General features: G+C 34.3%; 1 long non-coding RNA gene across 2 annotated transcripts in view; it reads right to left on the bottom strand.

Annotated features, from left to right (window-relative positions):
• Window positions 1-24,004, bottom strand: part of LOC132597795 (uncharacterized) — a 319,492-nt gene that overhangs the window by 36,033 nt on the left and 259,455 nt on the right. For both annotated transcript variants that reach the window (XR_009565121.1, XR_009565122.1), the window contains exon 6: window positions 6,015-6,384. This is a non-coding gene — a long non-coding RNA (uncharacterized lncRNA). The remainder of the gene's footprint in view (window positions 1-6,014; window positions 6,385-24,004) is intronic.

Genomic DNA, 24,004 nt, shown 5'->3' on the forward strand with positions numbered 1-24,004 from the left:
CTGTCTACAGGAGACCCACTTCAGACCTAGGGACACATACAGACTGAAAGTGAGGGGATGGAAAAAGATATTCCATGCAAGTGGAAATCAAAAGAAAGCTGCAGTAGCTATTCTCAAACCAGACAAACTAGACTTTAAAATAAAGACTATTACAAGAGACAAAGAAGGACACTACATAATGATCAAGGGATCAATCCAAGAAGAAGATATAACAATTGTAAATATTTATGCACCCAACATAGGAGCCAACTCAGCACATAAGGCAAATGCTAACAGCCATAAATGGGGAAATTGACAGTAACACAATAATAGTAGGGGACTTTAACACCTTACTTTCACCAAAGGACAGATCATCCAAAATGAAAATAAATAAGGAAACCCAAGCTTTAAATGATACATTAAACAAGATGGACTTAATTGATATCTATAGGACATTCCATCCAAAAACAACAGAATACACTTTCTTCTCAAGTGCTCATGGAACATTCTCCAGGATAGATCATATCTTGGGTCACAAATCAAGCCTTGGTAAATTTAAGAAAGTTGAATCACATCAAGTATCTTTTCTGACCACAACGCTATGAGGCTAGATATCAATTACAGGAAAAACAACCTGTAAAAATACAAACACATGGAGGCTACACTGGACGCTACTTAATAACCAAGAGATCACTGAAGAAATCAAAGAGGAAATAAAAAAATACCTAGAAACAACTGACAATGGAAACATGATGACCCAAAATCTATGGGATATTGCAAAAGCAGTTCTAAGGGGGAAGTTTATAACAATAAAATGCTACCTCAAGAAACATGAAACATCTCAAATAAACAACCTAAACTTACACAAAAGCAACTAGAGAAAGAAGAACAAAAAACCCCCCAAAGTTAGCATAAAGAAAGAAATCATAAAGATCAGATCAGAAGTAAAAGAAAAAGAAATGAAGAAAACGATGGCAAAGATCAATTAAAGTAAAGCTGGTTCCTTGAAAAATCAACAAAATTGATAAATCAGTAGCCAGACTCATCAAGAAAAAAAGGGAGAGGACTCAACTCCATAGAATTAGAAATGAAAAAGGAGAAATAACAACTGACACTGCAGAAATACAAAGGATCATGAGAGATTGCTATGACCAACTATATGCCAATAAAATGGACAACCTAGAAGAAATGGACAAATTCTTAGAAAAGCACAACCTCTGAGACTGAACCAGGAAAAAACAGAAAATATAAACACCGATCACAAGCACTGAAATTGAGACTGTGATTAAAAATCTTCCAACAAACAAAAGCCCAAGACCAGATGGCTTCACAGGCTAATTCTATCAAACATTTAGAGAAGAGGTAACACCCATCCTTCTCAAACTCTTCTAAAATATAGCAGAGGGAAAACACTCCCAAACTCATTCCCTGAGGCCACCATCACCCTGATACCAAAACCAGACACAGATGTCACAAAGAAAGAAAACTACAAGCCAATAACACTGATGAACATAGAGGCAAAAATCCTCAACAAAATACTAGCAAACAGAATCGAACAGCACATTGAAAGGATCGTACACCAGGATCAAGTGGGTTTTATCTCAGGAATGCAAGGATTCATGAATATATGCAAATCAATCAATGTGATAAACCATATTAACAAACTGAAGGAAAAAAAACATATGATCGTCTCAATAGATGCAGAAAAGGCTTCTGACAAAATTCAACACAGATTTATGATGAAAACCCTCCAGAAAGTGGCCATATATGGCCACATATATAGAAGGAACTTACCTCAACATAATAAAGGGCATATATGACAAACCTACAGCAACATCATTCTCAATGGTGAAAAACTGAAACCATTTCCACTAAGATCAGGAACAAGACAAGTTGCCCACTCTCACCACTATTATTCAACACAGTTTTGGAAGTTTTAGCCACAGCAATCAGAGAAGAAAAAGAAATAAAAGGAATCCAAATCAGAAAAGAAGTAAAACTGTCACTGTTTGCAGATGACATGATACTATACATAGAGAATCCTAAGGATGCTACCAGAAAACTACTAGAGCTAATCAATGAATTTGGTAAAGTAGCAGGATACAAAATTAATGCACAAAAATCTCTTGCATTCCTATATACTAATGTTGAAAAATCTAAAAGAGAAATTTAAGAAACACTCCCATTTACCATTGCACCAAAAAGAATAAAATACCTAGGAATAAACTTACCTAAGGAGACAAAAGACCTGTATGCAGTAAACTGTAAGACGCTGATGAAAGAAATTAAAGATGAATCAAACAGATGGAGAGATATACCATGTTCTTGGACTGGAAGAATCAACATTGTGGAAATGACTATACTACTCAAAGCAATCCACAGTGTCAATGCAATCCGTACCAGACTACCAATGGCATTTTTCACAGAACTAGAGCAAAAAATTTCACAATTTGTATGGAAACACAAAAGACCCTGTATAGCCTAAGCAATCTTGAGAAAGAAAAATGGAGCTGGAGGAATCAGGCTTCCTGACTTCAGACTATACTACAAAGCTACAGTAATCAAGACAGTATGGTACTGGCACAATACCAGAAATATAGATCAATGGAACAGGATAGAAAGCCCAGAGATAAACCCATGCACATATGGTCACCTTATCTTTGATAAAGGAGGCAAGAATATACAATGGAGAAAAGACAGCCTCTTCAATAAGTGGTGCTGGGAATACTGGACAGCTACATGTAAAAGAATGAAATTGGACCACTTCTTTACACCATACACAAAAATAAACTCAAAATGGATTAAAGACCTAAATGTAAGGCCAGACACTATAAAACTCTTAGTGGAAAACATAGACAGAACACTCTATGACATAAATCACAGCAAGATCCTTTTGACCCACCTCCTAGAGAAGTGGAAATAAAAACAAAGATAAACAAATGGAACCTAGTGAAACTTAAAAGCTTTTGCACAGCAAAGGAAACCATAAATAAGACAAAAAGACAACACTCAGAATGGGAGAAAATATTTGCAAATGAAGCAACTGACAAAGGATTAATCTCCAAAATTTAGAAGCAGCTTATGCAGCTCAATATCAAAAAAAAAGCAACCCAATCCAAAAATGGACAGAAGACCTAAATAGAGATTTCTCCAAAGAAGATAGATTGCCAACAAACACATGAAAGTATGCTCAACATCACTAATCATTAGAGAAATGCAAATGAAAACTACAATGAGGTATCACTTCACACCAGTCAGAATGGCCATCATCAAAAAATATACAAATAATAAATGCTGGAGAGGATTTGGAGGAAGGGAACCCTCTTGCTTTGTTGTTGGGAATGTAAATTGATACAGCCACTATGGAGAACAGTATGCAGGTTCGTTATAAAACTAAAAATGGAACTACCATACGACCCAGCAATCCCACAACTTTGCATATACACTGAGAAAACCGTAATTCAAAAATAGTCATGTACCACAATGTTCATTGCAGCATTATTTACAATAGCCAGGACATGGAAGCAAACTAAGCATCCATCAACAGGTGAATGTATAAAGAAGATGTGGTACATATATACAATGGAGTATTACTCAGCCATAAAAAGAAACGAAATTGAGTTATTTGTAGTGAGGTGGATGGACTAGAGGCTGTCATACAGAGTGAAGTAAGTGAAAAAGGGAAAAAGAAATACTGTATGCTAACACATATATTTGGAATCTAAAAAAAAAAAAATGGTTCTGAAGAAGCTAGGGGGCAGGACAGAAATAAAGACGCAGACATAGAGAATGGACTTGAGGAGACATGGAGGGGGAAGGATAAGCTGGGACGAAGTGAGAGAGTAGCATGGACATATATACACTACCAAATGTAAAATAGATTGCTAGTGGGAAGCAGCCGCATAGCACAGGGAGATCAGCTCGGCGCTTTGTGTCCACCCAGAGGGGTGGGATAGGGAGGGTGGTAGGGAGACACAGAGGGAGGGGATACTGGGATATATGTATGTGTATAGCTGATTCACTTTGTTATAAAGTAGAAACTAACACTCCATTGTAAAGCAATTATACTCTAATAAAGACGTTAAAAAAATTCTTGGTATGCCAAACAGTTAATAAGTAAATAAAATTTAAGAAAAAGATGTTTGGAAAGTTCTGAACTTTGCAATGAATATTTAAACTGATTGGCATTTCTCTGCAAGAATAATAGGAGCTTACGAAAACATACAACAAATTTCCCACTGTTCTCAGCTTTAGCAATCTTTGAATGTTTCTGTATACCACATGATTGAAAAAGCTTAAATGTATTTTCTGAGGATATTTTTCAGATTAACGTTAAGTACTTCATTCAAAATAACATGTCACACGTTCACATAAAGAAACAAAGAAAAATAGTAATTCTTGCACCCTTGTCACCACTTCATCCCTATTCCAATGTAAAGAAATATAATCTTTTAATTAGTTCTCATTTCAGATTATCTTTATATATATTCTCCAATTTCTTACATGGAATGTAAATGTTACTTTATTAACTCACCACCATGGAAACTAAGGATTTTGATTGCTTAAGTTATCCTCTACCTCTGACCATCCCCTTCTCCCAATATTTTGACAATTTGATAATTATTCATTTTATTGCTTAGCTGTGCAACTTTATATAATGTACTTACATATTTTTTTCATACTTCATCAATTATCATCAAGTTCCCATCTAGATTAGATGGGGATACCTTACTCCTAATCTTTTTACTTTTTCTTCTCATTATACCTACTACCTCTGTCTTCAGCACATTAGTTTATGCTCAAAAATAATACAATTTATATTCTGTTCTATGATCTAAAAGTGGGAAACTAATGAACTTCATGTGTATTATTATGATTTTGTAAAGTTATTAACTGCAATCTGAGTTGTATTTTAAAATAATGTTTTCTTTTCTAGTGTTTCAATATCATGACTTCTGGATCACTCAACGTATAATATAGCCAACATTAAGACCATGTTGATTATTTTTTTGTCAGTTTATCAGTTGTTTAAAATTATGCCCACATTTTAGTATGCTTCATATTTGGACCATGAAATTCTTGTATTGGGATTAGCTTTTCCTGGTGTTTCTCATTTCTCCGCAACCTTTTTTTGATAAGATAATGTACCTTCTATGTAACCTCAAGTCTATTCATCTTTGAAAACCTATTGAAAAGCTTCCCAAACAATTTCCAATGCACAGCAAGTGAGAAAAATAGGTTACAGATGTACAGAGATGCCCTCATCTCTCTGATCAGTGTCACCAAGTTACCTTACCAGGTTGTATAAATATAAATATTTCTTACATATAATACGACATGAAGAAGGTTGAGAAACACTTACTTAGTGCCTTTAGACCTGTTTTTCTCCAGTAATAACACTTCTGGAACTCTATTTCCCTCTGCCCCAATCTGGGGTAGTACCTTTCTGGTCCTACGTCAGAGATGTGGTCCTATGACTTCCTGTCTCTGCAGTCCTGGGTTGGTGTCTAATTTCCTGATTCCACATCTTTGGGTTTTTTCCTTCTTAATTTTCTCCTTGTTTTATAGTAGCTCGTCCCCAAGTAATGTCTAAAAACAACTGGGTGAAGAGTCAATTTTATGAGTCCTTGAATTAAAAAAATGTCAGTATTCTGCCTTCACACTGGATTTATGAATTGCCTAGAGACAGTGTCCTACATTCATAGTCATTTTCCCTAATACTTCTGGAACCATTGTTCTATAGTTTTCTGCCATCCAGAGTTATTAATCAGATATCTGATGCCAGAGAGAATATTATACAGTAGTGGTTATGAGTTTTTGTCTCCAGAAGCTTGCAATTATTTTGTGTGTGTGTTGTTGTTGTTCTTTTATTAATTTTACTTATTGCAGTTAACTCAACCATAATTTCTTGACTTTCTATGAAACAGAAATTATGCTTGTCTATGCACTTAATTATCCAATATTTAGTTCTGACTTCTTTTAATTTTATAAATTAGGTACTATAATTCTTAGTGTAAATCACTGTTTAGTCTTACCTTCATATTTGGTCTTCTCTTTGATCACCATTCTGTCTCGCACCCCTCATTTTCCTTCAGTAATCATTTTCTTTTCTCTTGAAGTACGTATGTAGAAGTTATTTTAGCAAAGTTCTTTCTAATGATGTTGCAAAAATTTTCTTGCTGGAAAAATGTCTTCATTCATTCTTCTTTTTATAAAGATAGCTTTACTGTGATATACCTTACTTCCTATATTTGTGGATTTATATGTTTTCATCATTTCTGGTAAATTCTCAGCCATTACTTTCTTATATATTGCCTCTTCTTCATTTTCTCCTCAAAATGAGAGCTGCATAATACCTCAGGACAAGGCATCCCCGAGAGTGGGTTGATATCAGGAAAAAGGAAACTGTAAAAGAAAGGAAAAGACAAGGCTAGTGAACAGGTAATCCAAGAGTTGGATGGGCAGTGTAGTATCTGTTCCCAGAGGAAGAGTTAGGGTAGAAGTCTGTAAGAGAGAATGACACATACACAGGCTCTGAGCAGACAAAGACCTTTACAATACTTTACATGCAAGGATTATAGAAATTATTATTGCTCCTTGTTCTCAAACTGCTGGTAAGAAAAAATGTTTTCATAATTTTAATAGTCACATTCCATTTTTCTTGTCAGTCTCATCATATTTATTTCTCAAAATTCTCCTTACTGTGTGTTAAATTCCATTTTTCTTACCCAGTTAATTAGACTGTCAAAGCAACAAAATCTAAGGATGGGCAGTATGTGAAAATAAAAGTTCACCTTGACTAAATCTTATCCCATAATATCTTCTTGGTTTATTTCATTCTATATAGATCTTCATGTCTTATCTCCTTTCCTTCTCTATAAAATTCTGTGTCTTCTTTCCTCCCCCCTGTTTCATTATCTCCATTTCCATATCTGTCTCCATGTGGTGTCTTTCTCTCTTAACACATTAGCCCTGTATATTTCTCTTCTGTGGGCACCTTTTCTTTTCTTCTCTACCTCCTTCTTATCTCTCTATCTTATTTTGCCCTAGTTTGGTCTCTTTCCTTTATCTTTCCCCCAAACCATCTCCTATCTAAATCAAAAAAGGAAGACAAATTTTAATTTATAGAACTTTTAAATATTACTGAGTATTCAGATATCAAAATAAAAACATTATTTGATTGTTTTATATGTCTAGATAAAAAGTATACTTTTAAAAAATTTGTACCATTGACAAAATCTCTCATCTATCCAACAGTCATACTCTGTTTTGATAAAGAAGTTTTATGTGGGCAAAAGCTTTCCATCACCAACATATTTTGAATAGGTTTTGCCTCTCTATCCATTCATTCATTCATATAGTTCTTTCCTCTAAATGAGTTTACATTTTTTCAAGGTGTTTAAAGCCTATACACAGCAATCTCTATACAGAGAGGAATAGTGGAAGGTTCCTGCCTTCTTGTAGGAAAGTGAGTTACATAATCAGACAGGAAGATTATTTTGGTGACACTATGTTGAACATATTTTATGCAGGAAACTCGGGGTCATAATCAGATATGGTGATAGCCAGGATGATAGCAAGGATGGCAACCTGAACTGAGCTGGTGGCTATGGGCATGGAATCGGACTCTATACCAGACTCTGGACGCCCTTCAAGCTTCCTTCAAACTATTTCTTTGCTTACTCTTAGGTCTGCAGTGCTCCTCTGTCTCTGTGAAATTTTACCCAATTTCAAGGCCTTGCTTTAATTACCCCTCCTCCTTGACACTTTTTCTTCTTCACTCTCTTGTATGTCTTACCAGAAATTTGGATGATTCCCTTCCTTAGCATTCTCACAGGAAGGAACTGATGTAGAGTTAGAAATGGATTGAAAAGAGGCAGGGGGTGGGGAAAGCAGTGGTTCCTACTGGAATGCACTTTGTAGTGAATCTTAAATAAGTTAAGGGCCTATTTATAATTCTCTCTCCAATTTTTCTTGTTATTGGGGTCTTATTTTACTGGACATAGTTTAACACTAGTTCTTGAACTTGCATTCTAATTCATGCCAGCTACATCACACTAACTTTCTGGTTCAGCAGTGTTCATTTTCACAGTTTAAGTTATTTCAAAATCCTTTAAAGATAGTATTTGATTTATTGGCTGATTGAATCAACACATGATTTTTTTTTTTTGCACATAAACTTGAATGTACTTTGTGTCTCTCATTAAAATAAATTATTCATATGACATATTTATAATTTATAAGGTTATTCAGCTTACTCATGAAAAATACTGTCAAAGAAAACCATTCTCTTGGAAATATCCCAAACCCCTTTTCATTATATGTTTTAAACACACATGTTCTGGCAAAATCCCAATCTTAAATAAAATCTAACTTTCTTCTGCATGATTTCAGACATATCATATCACTGTACATGACAGGAGAAAAGTCACACATGGAGAAAATGAAATGTATAAAATTATTAAACTAGACTCTCAGTATCATGATTTTCCATGATATTTTAAAATATTCTTCACTCTAATTTACTTTTTTCTGTTTCTGAAGGACTTTTCTGTTTCTAAAGTACTATCCACATAAACCCATTCTCTAAAAATAATGTGTAAATATTTTGAAACCTTATTAATTAAATTACAGAATTAAAAAGTACAGTGTTGAGCTCTCAGGTCAATTTTGTTTGAAAGTTTGTGATAGATGAAAGTGCAATATCAGAGCACCAATGATTTTGAAGGCATTGGCCAATATATAACATTTAAGTTTTGGTTCATCTGCTGTACTGAAAGAAGTAAAATCTCAGGTCTTGACCGATGTTGAGAGTCTTAAAGAAAACCTCCTTCATGTTAAGCTGGGATGGAAAAGCTACAATCACAGGAAAAGATCAAAGCAGACCTAAACGTAACTACTGCCCTAATCCCAGAAGAAAGTAGGAAAGTCTGCAGGAGAATAGAAAGGAAAGGAAACATATTTTTGAGACATAATGTCCATAGAACAATGGTGTGGTAACTTTTCACCCCAGCTACATATTTTGGGATATTCAAGGAACTGCAATCCATGAACTTCTTTAACTGTCACCTCCAACAGTTAGTTCCCCTCAGACAAAAAGCAGAAGCAAATGCAATTCCTCTCTGGAAAAGGATATACTTAACTCTGGTGTCAAGGTACCTCCAAATTTCTAAGGCACTAACCATAATCAGGCAAAGATGACCAGGCAGTTAAAGAAAGAAAGATGCATAACAAAGAACCAGAAGATTCATGAGACAGCAACATTAGACTTATACAGACCTCAGATAATGGAATTCTCAAATGCAGACTTATAAATAACCATGGTCACCTTATTTCAAGAAATAACTGATATTATGAGTTGCTCTAAAAACCTTAAATAAAAAGGACAGGGTTAAGAAAGTCAACCCCACGTTGTATTTTGAAAATGAAAAGGCCTCTATTTCCAGCAACTGGAGGGCAGACTGAGTAGAAAATCCTAAGTCTGGGAGAATTTCAAAGCTGACTGGCTTCTCAGTCATGACTCCTCTTATGTTAAAGCCATGGCCCTAGTAGAAAAGGCATGGAACTCTGATAACTAGAATGAGAAAATTGGAGAGGATTTGTCTGGGAAACTTGAAACCCCTTATGTATATCTTCCCCTAAACACTCCAGGCCAGATGAAGTAGCCCACTTCTCCTTGCTAGAGGCAGATAGCACCTTACCTTCTGCCCGTAGTTGTACTTAATTTTGCTGAGGAATATATAGAATAAATAAAAGTTAAATGTGGTTATATATTAAAAAAGGCATCATATATGTTGGCAGGATCATAACCATCGTGCCAGAAATCTAGGAAGAGGTCTATGTCATGTGAGCCAGAGAGCTTGATAGTGGATCTCTGAGGTTGACAGAAATCAAGGTGATATGCTGATCTTATCTTTCTTTCAGTTTTTTCTCTTCCTACCCTTGTATAATACCTCCACCATATTGAATGTTTTTTAAAAAAAGGTCTAAATTCTTAGGAAATGAGTCATATACATCCAAATTTATCTCACCTGAAAAGGCAAAAGATTTGAGGCCCTACCTTCCCTTCAGGACTATGTCTGGTTATGTCCAAGAGAGAACAAAGAGTTCATTTTGTCTTCAGAAATTTGTTGAACATCAATTTAAAAAAAGTGATAGAAGGGCTAAATGTTATATTGCATGATAACAGTGTATGAGAAGACCACTAAAGGAAGGAGGAAATGATGATGTTTATACTTTTTTAAATTCATGGCAATTTTCTCTAAAACTAACTTTAAATGAAATATAATTATATACAGGAGAAAAATCATAATAGTTCAAATCAATCTTTTGAAACAAACTGATTATCCAAATCATAGACTCTCTTCTCAATAGAGCTGACTGCATTCTAGTGTTAGAATTATTGACACAATCGAAATAACTATAAGAACTATGTGTGATTTCTAGTTAAAACAAATAGAAATAGCTCTTTGACCTTGTAGAAGTTATTCAAGGTCTTTGGAATCTAGTTTACCCAAATATAAATGAATATTTTGACAAAATGATTTATGAAATCCTTTCAAGCCTGAGTATTTTATATAGTTTTTGATGCTCTGATTCAAATGTATTTTACCTTCAATTCAAAAAGGAAAGAACAAGCCATTAACATTATCATTAAAATATATATTCAGAAAGCATTTTTAGTCTTTTTATGATCTATTCTGTAAAGTTCAAGCTCATTTTAAGCCCGCATATGGTATAATTCCAACCCACTATTGCCTTCTCTAAACCTTATGTGGTCTATATGTTAGTCAATGATTATTCTCCATTCCACAAATGTGGATGAATCCTGTACTGTTTCTTCCTTTAACTTTCCTCTATTTTATTGTTTCATCTCCCTTTCTTTTGGATGGCTTTCATCCTATACTCATCTGAATGTCAAAAATTTCTTTATTAAAGTTTAAGTCAAATGCCAGCTCCTTTATAAAACCTTACTTAGTCACCCAGATGAAACAGTGTTTCTTTACTTAATGCTTGGTAACTACTATGAATTTTAATCTAAAATATAACTCATCACATTGTCTTGTAGTTTTGTTTTTTGTGTTTATGTCTTACTCTCTCTAGGAGAAAGCAAGTTCCTTTAAGGATGGTACCATGAATTGGGCATCATACAACATTCATCCTGACATCAGCCCCAACACCCCTCAGTGCCTAGGAACTAAAAGACATTCCCAGAGAGTCTGACTGGTAGTGGTCTTTAGGGAAGAAAGTTAAAAAAGATTGGGATAATTTTATCTAATGCACATTCATGACCCAAATCCCAGGATCAGTTACAGGACAGATAGGTCAACTTAGACTTTCATTAGATTGCATTATCAGCCCTTCTAATGTTTCTAGATGGTGCATCATTTGAAGGCTCATCACTAGCCATGTTTCCAGTCTAGAACTGTGGTCATATTCTTCCAGATGCCTTGACAAAGTCACCTCTTATGAACAACAGGTAAACTAGTGTGAAACGCACTTAACTAAATTAAAACAGCATGACAAATTAGAGCAATAACATGCTTAAAAAAGAATTTATAACAAAGGAAATTCTGGGCTTCATTAAAGCCAAAGGCAGATTCTAGCACTTGAACAATCCAAAGCAAGGGCTTTATAAACTATAAGGGATATACAATTGTTTATTACTTTGTATGACTGTTCATATTATCCCTTAAAACTTTGAGTTAATATTTAAAATAGGAGTTAATATTTAAAATAAGAGAGTATCAAATATAAAAAAGTATCAAAAAAAGTATCAAAAAGACACTTCATATATAATTACTTTGAAAATAACTAGAAAAATTATAGATCACTTTATAGTATTTGACTACATAACTGTTTGAAACAAAAAATGTTAAGAATTATTACAATGAAGAATTCTTTTGTGAGAAAGAAGTATATTAATTTTTGCTTTCCTTTTGATATCAAAATTTATTTTACTTTTTATTCATAGGAGTCTTGTGCTTCAAATACTAATAACGTAATTTATTTGTGACTAATACAAATTGTTGAGTCATATGGTTAATAATATATGTTAACTAACAACAAGAAGTGTTAGTTATAAAGCTTAATTTCTACTAAACATCTTAGGTGCTTAAGTAGATATATGTCTCTGTCGATTTATGAAAGATATTATTTCCCTATTAAATGTTACAATATATCCAAACAACTATTTTATTATAAAGTGTTATTTTAAATATAGGTGGTGAAAGTTAATATTATATTTAATCATATAATTAGATTCTTGCCCATTTAAATGTTTTGACATTTATATTAAGTTAAATTCTTTTTCTTATATGGAGAAAGAAAACAGCAGGGAGTGCTGTTTAAACAAATTTTGACCATCATTTTGTAGAATCTTGTCCAGTTTTGTTGCACAAATATTGCTATAAATTAAAAATAAATCTCAGTTATTTTTAAGCACATCTAGAAAGACCTATTTTTAGAAATCATCTGGTCTGAATGGCAAAGATCTCTTCTAGATGCCAGGATATAAGCTTACAAAAGTCTTTCCATATAATTGGAATTATAGACTATATATTTAAAGAAAACATAAATAATATAAAATACATTTGTGTATACAGTATTAATAAAATTATTTTTTGTTATTTTATTTGTATAATAAGAACTATAAAAATGTTTTTAAAAACTGAATCTTGAATTGGTCCTTCAGAATGGATTGGATCTGTGTGAAAAAACAAGTGACTAGGGGCCATTCTCAACAAGTAAACCACATGGACCAAACACAGGGACTGGAATGTACACAGTGGTTCAAGGATGATGAGAAAACCAAGTATAGGGTTTGTATACGTGATTAGTGGGAACTACATTTTGAGAAGCAGAATGTAATACTTTTAAATTTAATTAATGCTATCATTCAGTGATTTTTTTGAAGACCTTATGAGTAGAGAAATAACATGGTTATGCTCAACAGAGCTTCTCAAACTTTAAAGTGCACACCAATCACTTGGGGATCCTGCTACAACGCAAATTCAGACTCAGAAGTTCTCAAGTAGAGCCTGAGATTTCGCCTTTCTAACAAGTTCCCAGATAATGCTAATACTGCCAATTCCCAGACCACACACTGAATAGCAATGCTGAAGAGACAGCTGAAGAAACTGGAGATAAAGAAGGTAACTTGAAGTCTAATGCAGAATCCTGGTGCAAGGCAAAGAAAGTTAGTGACAGTGAGGAAGGAGATTACAGAATGTCAGAAACGTTATATAGGAAGAATTAATAGTTATATGTCAGTTATACTTCAATTTTTTTAAATTAAAAATCCAAAAAATAAAGAATAAATAAATACTCAAAAAATAATATGTTAGGTAATTTGTCTGGATTTGGGAGGATCACTGAGAAAAGATGAATCCATTTGTTTTTCTGTTTGTGAGATTGAAAGCATAATACTAATTTGAAAATAAATTCTGGAATGTGATAATGGCATGGAGGGAACCACAAGTATCCTTTTAGACTTTACACTTACATTGATGGTAAAACACCAAGTGGAAATGTGCACCAAGTGAGGATATGAAGCTCTGAAGAAACCTGCATATTTCTGTTTTGATATGGTAATTTCAGCCACGGAGATAGCTGAAATCATCTAGGAAAAGTCAGTCACAAAAACATAAGAATCAACACATAGAGCAAGATAAACTCAAAGGAGGAAAAGCAGTCTGAGATGTAGATAAGAAATCATGGAAGTTAGGAGGCCCTTAAATTTAGGAACCAGAATGCCATCAATGAACTGAGATCTGTAGGACAAATATCTTGTTTTAGTAGTGAAAAACCACGGATAACCGTGAAATGTCAAAGTTTAATTGAATTCTTCTGAGCTATATCTCATAAAAAATACTTCTTGGGCCTAAAATTTGGGAAATTCTTTCAGAGTTTTACAACCTTCACATCTATATGAATTTGAAATAATGCCAGATTTAGCTTATGTTTTCTTTCATTCAATGATTAAGGACTCAGCAGAGATACTGAATTCATTCTTTAATAATATTACTTCATACACTTAAGAGATATTATAAATCCTTTTTTTAACTTCAGTTTTTAAAAAACTATCTTTAGTTTTTCCTGTTGCTTCTTTGACATTTTATTTTCTAACTACCCTTCGTCATCATTTAATTTTAATAAATGATGTGTTTGAATATTATGAATACCTATATTTTAATTTCGAAGACTAGTGTAGGATTAAACCTAGTATAGTACAGTGTCCAGTAAAAAAATAACCCCACGCCCTATTCAGAAAGTGGTAGGGAAATTAAATCATAATTTGTATACATTTTCCTTATTTCTACTTCTATTTTTTTTCTGGTTGTTTTGTGTTACTTAACATTCATACTTTGAAAGTCTTTTTTAATTTTCTGATGATAAAATCCACCTGATAATGCTTAAATACTCAAGTTTCCACTCAAGTGGAAACACTTATGACCAAAGCCATACATATGCATATTACTTCTGGGAATTATTCACAGACTTGTGTAACAGGCCTCAGTATAATATTGCCTTAAAACATACCAATTCTATAATACCTAATTAGATACCAATGAGGTGAATTAAAGGTTTTAGTGGTCTTTCACTAGCCTTTCCTTTTGAGTCACGTTGATGCCTACTGGGTTTGAACCAGGTTAGTGTTTTTGGAGCTGAGACATGAGAATAAAGTAGAGCTGGCCCATGTTCATGGTGTGAGGAATTAAGTAACATCCTAAAGGCAACATTTGGGAGTAAAGGGTCAAAACTAAAAGACCTACAAAAGAGATGACAAGTCACAAATTAGTCTCTATTTTCACTGGGGCTTTTGGAGAAGGATGGGGTGGATAAATGCAGCTGTACCACCAGCAATAGAAAAACATAAGAAATAAGAAATACGACCAAGTAAATCAATCTGTTTTGAGATATTTAGAGTGCTAGGTCTGGAAGTTATCTTCATTTAGTCCAACTCCTCATTTTACAATAAAGAAACCAAAATTGATAGTACTAGATTTATCCAAAGTGACATTGCTGGTTAGATCACTGCTCATAACTCATGTTCCAGGTCAATACAGCTACTACTAAAAAATCAAATTGATAGGCCACATAACAAATTGGGCAATATCAATATTTCCTTACCATGAATAAAACTGTTAAACTCATTAAATCTTAATAAGGTTTGTGAATGTTTACTTCACTAAGAAGTGAGTGGAATAAACACCTCTTTCCTTTTCCTATGGTGAAAGAGAAACTAAACAATTATAAGGATATTGAAAATGTGATTCCATGAGATCATCTGCTTCACTTTTCTGACATATTTTTATAGTTCTTGTTGATATTCGAGTCAAGGACACCATCTAAATCTGTTCCATTTAATTATAATGCAAGTTTCTTAACAGCAGGGACCTTGTTTGTCTGTTCACTGCTATATTTCTAGTTCTGGGAATAGCCTGGGACTTAATAGTGCTCAATAAATACTGGTTAAACAGATGGGTGAATTAATAGCCATACTTTGAATTCCACGAAAAGACAATGGCAATGAGTATAATAAATCCTTACTTAGAGATGTGAAACTATCACTTAACAGAAAATAGTTTCATATTTTAAAACCATTAAAAATGATTTCTATCAATTTACAAACTTAGTTGATCTTACACAAACCCTTAATGAAGATCTAGAAAGGGGGGCTGTTCTAGGTAAAGTAACATGTAGGATAATTTTAATTCATGTGAAATTATTCTGAAAAAGGGTTAGGATGTGGAGGAAAAGTGACTGCAAGAGAGAATATCATATATCATGGAATTCTAAGAACTGGAATCATAATAGGAATGGGCCTCATGGTCATTAGAACTTGAGAACAGAACTAAGTCCAAGGAAACTTCATAGACTTTAGCAACAGGGATTTGTGAAACCTTTTTAACTGCTCCACTACAAATGTCTTCCGTTTTTCTTCCCCACTCTCAGATGGCTGACTATAATCTCCTTCTATTTATTCTCTCATAGTTTAGGTATGCACATGCTTTAGTTACTGTGGGTCTTCTCCATGCCAGTCATTGTTAGAACATTTTAGTTACTAAACTACCAGCTAGCTGGGTCTGCCAATTAGTATTTCTTGTTTCAAATTTCAGTGAGAGTATCTTTGTTCTAGCTCCAAACTGAAGGTCATGGGTTGGATTAGAATTGGCTAGTTTTAAGTGGTTTGCCCATACATGGTTGAAACAACTGTGGCCAGGAATAGACTTGTGTGACACACAAAAAATTTCTCCTTCCTCCGATGAGGATTTGGTTAAGGTAGTTTGCATTAGGTAGGGATGTAGGGAGGGAAAGCACAGTGACACTTCTAAGAAAATATTTCCCCTATTTTATGAATAAGAGAACTAAGGCTGAGGAAAGTTAAATAACTTGCCTTGGTCACACACCTTGTAAATTTTTGAGGACTTAGAGAATTGCCCTTTCCATATCATCACATTATCGCTTAATCCTCACGCTCAGTCCTGTCCTTGGACAGGTTCTTTTCTTCTCTCTGTACTCTTCTTATAACTAAATTCTATTTTTTGGATGATTAAAAAATGTATATTTATGAGGAGAGGAGAAATATAAAAAGAGAGGAATATAGTGAAGGGAAGAGTAGGAAAGGAGAAAAGAAGTGCAGCTGCAAGTGTGACCAAAAAAAAAAAAATATATATATATATATATATATATATTAGTCCTAACTTCGTATGTGAGTCAATATTTCTAGTTAGAGCTCAACCAGCTCTTTTAAGTGCCTATATTTTATAATTCTTTCCATAATCTGTTCTGATTATGTACTGCTGCAAGCCTACTATTAATATTTGATTGAATTCCTCGAAAAAGTCTAGATTCCTAAATTTACCAAGCAAAGTTAATTACTTCTATATACCATCATGCTTGTACCTCTGAAATTCTACGAACTCAAAAATTATATACTATAAGGAACACAGTGCTGTGCAATTACACATGAGCTATCCAAAGAAATCATCTAAAAATTTTACTTATAAATACATAGAATAAGTTTGCTGGCAACTTGCTTAATAATGGGCAGACACACACAGGAGAAAAAAGAACAGGAGCTCTATTAAAACTGGTAAGTAAAGAATTTAGTTGAAATATCAGCAGTGAGAACTAATTGCTTGTGCATAGTTCTTGTTGATATTCGACACCTTGTTCAGGACAAGTTGAGATTTCTGTAGAAAAGATACAGGAATAGTAGATTCAACATTCAGGAAAATTAAGGTAGCAAGAGTTCAAAGAAAATGAGAATCAAATATAGATTAATGAAAATTCCAGAAGAAATAGGAAACCAAAGGGAAAATAATGTAAAGAGTGATGAAAAAATAGGACAACACTACTTTGATCCTATACATTCTGTAATTGCCATCCTATCTGTTTCCTCCATTTTCATGCAAACTTGAGTTGTCTTCATTTGCTTGTCTCCTCTTTCAAACCTCCCACTTATTTCTAATTGAGTTGGAACCTAGTTCTATCTTCGACATTTTTCCGAGTTATTAATAACATTACAATTGAACATTGTGTTAGTCTGCTATTGAAAATTCTGCTGATCTAGCACTGTTGACACTACTGAAAACTCCTAATACTACCTTATATTATGTGACATTGCACTCTCAGTGTTTTTCTCTTATCTCACCAAACTCTTTCTTTCTCTCGTTTTTTGCATCCTCTTGCTTTATGCATCATTTACAAGTTGTTCTTTATAATACTTGTTTTCTGCTCTTCTCACTCTAAAATCTTCCACCCTTGATCTTAATCACCGTCATGGTTTTAAATAATATCAATTTGCTTGTGATTCCCAAACCTACATCTATCTTAGATACTAATTCCAACATTTAGCGACTTGCATACAACTACCTCCAGGGCATTTCCATCCCCAGGCTACAGCTGTCTTTCTCCTTGTTACCATAATATTCTGTGAATATTACTATCGATTTACTTACATTATCTTCTAATTATAAATATGTTGAGGTGTATATAGTATGCAGAAGTTGTGAACCATTTGAAGATGTAGGATGTGCTTTTGTCATCTTTATAGTTGCAATATCTAATAGAACATTTGTAATATAGTAGGTATTATTCAAGCATATAAATTCATGCCAAAATGACAATTTTTATATGAATTTTAAAACCAGATACAGCACAGAACATTAAAAAATATATTTTTTAAGACATGAAAGCACAATATTTTAAATAGATTCAAATTTAACAATTCTAGCTCAAGCTAGTAAGAAGACAACTGCAAGGGAGGGAGTTTCCAATTTCTTTTATCTCCGGAAGAGTCCTGTTTTCCTAGACCTCTAATGAGACATTTATTTCACTTATTTCTATTAGTTTTTGTGGTCTTCAAATAATTTGTTTAATGCAAAGATATTTATATGTGTTCATTAGAGACATAAAAAATATATTTAGATGATCAAAATGAGATTTAGGGTAAGTATAATGACTATTAATGCACTTATAGTACTTCATACTATTCAAATCATTTTCACATTTGTCAAGCTGTTTAATACTTATAAAATTTATTAGAAAATTATTGTATACGTGTCTGAATATTTTAAACTGTCTTCTATCAAAAGATTGAGAAAATCGCAAAAAAGAAAACATTAAAGTTATTACATACTGGTTTCTAACCAACATGATACACTAAAAATTTACATTTTTAAATATATTTCCCTCTTTTCCATGATACACAGCATATTTAACACATTTAATTTATTCTTGTTCTCCTCCAGTGTCTAGTACAATATATTATTATTTCTTTATCTGTGTTTTCTCTATGCTCCCTAATAATTATATATTGATGGCAATATCTCTTTTGCTCCATAAAAAATTTGTCTTCAATTTTCATAGTTTCATATTTATTTTATGGTTACAAAATAATTTGTATTACAGGAAATTAAAAAGACAAAAATCACAAATAAAGAAATAAAAGGTGGGGACAAGATGGCAAAGCAGGAAGATCCTGGGCTCCATTGACACACCAAAATTACAACTACACATAGAGAAACTGTCTCTGAGAATGACCTGAAGACTAGCAGATAAAATTTTCTACAACTAAAGATGAAAAGAAAAAAGCTACACTGATATGGGTAGGAGGAGGGAAGATTTGGTCTGGCTGGAACCTACACCCCTGGAGCGTCAATCCACAGGTGGATGGGATATCAGAGCCTCAGAGGTCCTCCCTGAGGAGCAAGGGGCTCCGAACCCCACATCAGGCTCCCCAGTTCAGGGAAACTGCATGGGAAGGATGAGCCTCCATAATGTCTGTCTTTGAAAATGAGCAAAACTTATGTCTGGGAGAGCTGGAGGGTTTTAGGAAACTGAGAGCCCATCCTTAGAGGGCACAGGCAAAAACTCACTCACTCTAAAACCCAGTACAGAGGCAGGACTTTGAAAAGTGCCTGGGTCATATGTGAAGGAGATTCATTGACTGATTTTAGGGTGTGTGCCTAAGGACAAGAAATTCATTGAAACTTTCTCTAGGAATGGAGGAGCTTGCTGGTGCCAACTTTTTTGTTTCATTTTGTTTTCTGTTTTTGGCTCATCTTCTACCTAGCTGGCCCAGCACTGGCAGGAGTCATTTCTGACTTCCCCCCTCTAAGTTACTAGCACCACTTGCCCTGCCCCAGGTTTACTTGTGGACCTGACCCAGCCTGCAATCCTCCAAAGCAGCCCCACATCCCACCAGACCCAGTGGACACCCTTGGCCTGCACCAGAACCCCTCCGCAGTGGTTCTTGCCCTCCCAGTCCTGGTGGGGGGTGCCCTCACCAGCACCAACATCATACCAAGACATCTCCTGCCCCAAAGGCCAGCCCTGCAAACTAGACTACCTGCAACAGTTCTGGCCAGAACTGACAGCCAGCTGCACCAAGCATCAGGCTCACAAACCAGTGTGTCTGCAGCAATTGCAGCCCAGCCACCAAAGGAGGGCACACAAGCCCACGCAGAAGACACTCTTGGAGCATCTGACTATGGCGACCAGAGGGACCACACTACTAGGCCCTACCTACAGTACACAAAAAGGAACAAAGCTGGAGGTATCACATGCCCTGATTTCAAACTATACTACAAAGTTATAGTAATCAAAACAGTATGGTACTGGCACAAAAACAGGCACATAGATCAGTGGAATGGAATAGAGAGCTCGGAAATAAACCCATGCTTATCTGGTCAATTAATTATGACAAAGGAGGCAAGAATATACACTGAGGAAAGGATATTCTCTTCAGTAAATTGTGTTGGGAAAACTGGATAGCTACATGCAAAAGAATGAAACTGGACTATTTTCTTTTTACACTGAATACAAAAATAAACTCAAAATGAATTAAAGATTTAAATGTAAGAACTAAAACCATAAAACTCCAAGAAGAAAACATGGGCAGTATGCTCTTTGACATTGATCTTAGCAATTTTTTTGGATCTGTGTCCTCAGGCGAAGGTAATAAAAGTAAAAATAAACAAATGAGACTACATCAAACTAGAAAGCTTTTGCACAGAGAAAGAAAACATCAACAAAACAAAAAGGCAACTTACTGAATGGGATAAAATATTTGCAAATGATATATCTGATAAGGGGTTAATATCCAAATCATATAAAGAAATTGTGCAACTCAATGTCAAAAAACCAAAAAATTTGATTAAAAAATAGGCAGAGAGGGCTTCCCTGGTGGCGCAGTGGTTGGGAGTCCACCTGCTGATGCAGGAGACACAGGTTCATGCCCTGGTCTGGGAGGATCCCACATGCCATGGAGCGGCTGGGCCCGTGAGCCATGGCCGCTGAGCCTGCGCGTCTGAAGCCTGTGCTCCACAATGGGAGAGGCCACAGCAATGAGAAGCCTGTGTACCGCAAAAAAAAAAAAAAAGGCAGAGGACCTGAATAGACATTTCTACAAAGAAGACGTACGGAAGGCCAACAGACACATGAAAAGACATTCAACATCACTAATCATCAGGGAAATGCAAATCAAAATCACAATGAGATATCACTTTACACCTGTCAGAATGGCTATCATCAAAAAGACTATAAATAATGAGTGTTGGTGAGGATGTGGAAAAAAGTGAATGCTTGTGAACTGTTTGTGGGAATGTAAATTGATGCACCCATGTGGAAAACAGTATGGTGGTTCCTCAAAAAATTAAAGGTAGAACTATTGTACCATCCAACAATTCCACTTCTGAGTGTTTACCTGAAGAAAACAAAAACACTAATTTGAAAAGATATATGCACTCATATGTTTGCAGCATTATTTACAACAGTAAAGATATGGATGCAACCTATGTATCCATCATTAGATGAATGGGTAAAGAAGTTGTGGCATATATATATATATATATATATATATATATGTATATGTAGGCATATGTATGTATATGTACACACAGTGGAATGTTTGCAATAAAAAAGAATGAAATCTTGCCATTTGCAACAACCTGGTTGGAACTAGAGGGTATTATGCTAAGTGAAATAAGTCAGAAAAAGGCAAACACTATATGATTTTACTTATACGTGGAATCTAAAAAACAAAAGAAACAAACAAAACAAAAATAGACTTGTAGACACAGAGAACAAACTTGTGGTTGCCAGAGGGGTAGGGGGTGTGGAGTGGGCAAAATAGGTGAAGGCTATTAAGAGGTACAAACTCCTAGCTATTAAATAATTAAGTTACAAGGATGTAATATACAGCATAATGAATATAATCAATATTACTGTAATAACTCTGTATGATGACAGATGATTACTAGACTTATCATGGTGATCATTTTCGTAATGTCTTTAAATGTTGAATTACTATTTTGTACACCTGAAACTAGCATAATGTACCTTGGCTATACTTCCAATAAAAAAAAAAAAAAGAAAGAAATTTACAAAAACCTCACACAGAGGTAATTTCTATTACTGTTCTGAGGCAGATATTTCCACTTATTTTTATACACAAAGAATATAAGCTTTATTTCATCTTTATAAATAAATATCCTTCATTTTTACAAAGTGGAATGACGGTATGTCTCTTGTTTTATAATCTGCTTTTTAATTTATCAGTATATTAGGAATGTAATATTAATAAATATTTCTATAGAACATAATGACAACAAATGGATGCAAATATACTGGTTTTTATAATAGTAAACAATGCTTTGTAAATATTCTAATGCATAGCTCTATGTGTGTGTCTCATTTTTAAATTTTCAGATCCATTATTAGGTGATGTATTATTACACCAACTGTGATAAGCACTTTTAAGTTATTAATACTCTAACATAATGTCACTAGGAAAATAGGAACAGAAGAATGAAATGAATTGAGGTTAAACTTTTCCAGTGAATGTACACATGCAATTTTGTACATGTGAACTTGAAGGTATATGTTTCCAGGTGTGTGAACATGTTCTCTAAGTTCTTGACTCTCACTTGTAGAATAGTATTGGATTGACCAAAAAGTTCATTCAGTTAATGAATACATTGTTCAGTAAAGTTCTTGGTGAAAATGAAGAATGCATCTTTCATTTTTACTTAAAACCAAACGAAGGTTTTGGCCAACCCAATACTTGTCATAATGTGTTACATTAGCTTTTGCTCCCCTTGTAGGAAGGGGTTTTATTTTGGGCTCATTTACTAACACGTGCATGGTACATTATAAGTATTAAAAAAATGTACATTGAAGAAACGTCTGGATCAGTAGATGTAATGTAAACTAAATACTAAAATTACTGTAATAAAATAATAACAGCTTTGCCACCCATATATTTTTGTTGCATAGCTACTTCTAAGACTCCATGAAAATTATAACAAATTTAGTATTATTTTTAGTAGTATTTTTAGTAGTATTTTTAGTATAAACAAAATGCTTCCAGTCCCCACTGGTAGTAGGAAAGTTAAAAATACTTAAGGTTAATGACATTTTTCTGACGTTAGTGTCTTAGTATTGCCCCTGGAATTTAAATAGAAACCTTTCTTTTCCCTTCTAAGAATTGACTTTTTTTTCTATGTACAGCCTACATTCAACATTTTATTTTAAAAGTGGAATAAATATTTATCAAAAGTTCAATGCCTTAGTTACTGGCAAATGTTTCCAGATAGGAGATTATATTTTCCAAAACAAGTGTCTCCCTCAACCTTGGAAAAATGCTACTATATTCTGAGTCATTCTGATTCAGGTTTCATCTCAAGTCCTTTCTCTCAATGGAAATGTTTTCATTGGCTAATTCTCAACCTGATTTTACTTCTAAACTGATTTTTGGTATTGCATTAAATAAAAAGGAATACAGCTTTTGTTTTCCTACCTCTTTTGAATCTTTCAAAATCCAACTCAGATTCCAGATATTCCACAAAAAATACCCCCTAATCATATTGATATCTTTCATTTGTGTGCCTTTGGCAGTAGTAATTTGTGTTTTGTTTGGAAGTGTAGCATATGTTATGCATTTTTATTTGTTTCATGGATAAAGCTCTCAGGGTCTAAGATTTAATTTAACCTTCTGTGAAGAAATGAATTATAACAGACAAAAGGCAGCTACCTTTAAAAGAGCCTGCTTGCAAGACTGGCCTTTAGCTGACACCTGGGAATTTGGCACTTGACAAGTCCTCTTACTAATAAGAATAACTCACTGTGTCTAGATGGTTTGAACAAATATTATGATTTATGGTGCATACGTGCTTTTCTTCTGAGAGTCTGAAATTTAAGGACATGAAAGGCAGAGGGTGCTTACATCACCAGCCTACAATGGAAAACTTAGGTGCTGAGCTTCTACTGGGCTTCCTTGGGCAGAACCATCACACATGCTGCTGCATTTTTATTCCTGGATGAAGAAACATGCTCAAATATGCCACTTCATAGGAGAAAGAGAACAAGGAATATGTGCATGGATATCTCCAGATGCTGTGTCTCTTCCTTTGCTGATCCTGTGGTGTGTTCTTATCCTGTAATAAATCTTGGCCACGAGTACTCCTACATGCTGAGACCTGTGAGTCATTCTAGCAAATTTCCCAATGTGGGAGTG

This window comes from Globicephala melas, chromosome 9 (genome assembly GCF_963455315.2).
Source record: "Globicephala melas chromosome 9, mGloMel1.2, whole genome shotgun sequence".
NCBI classification, from domain to species: Eukaryota; Metazoa; Chordata; class Mammalia; order Artiodactyla; family Delphinidae; genus Globicephala; species Globicephala melas.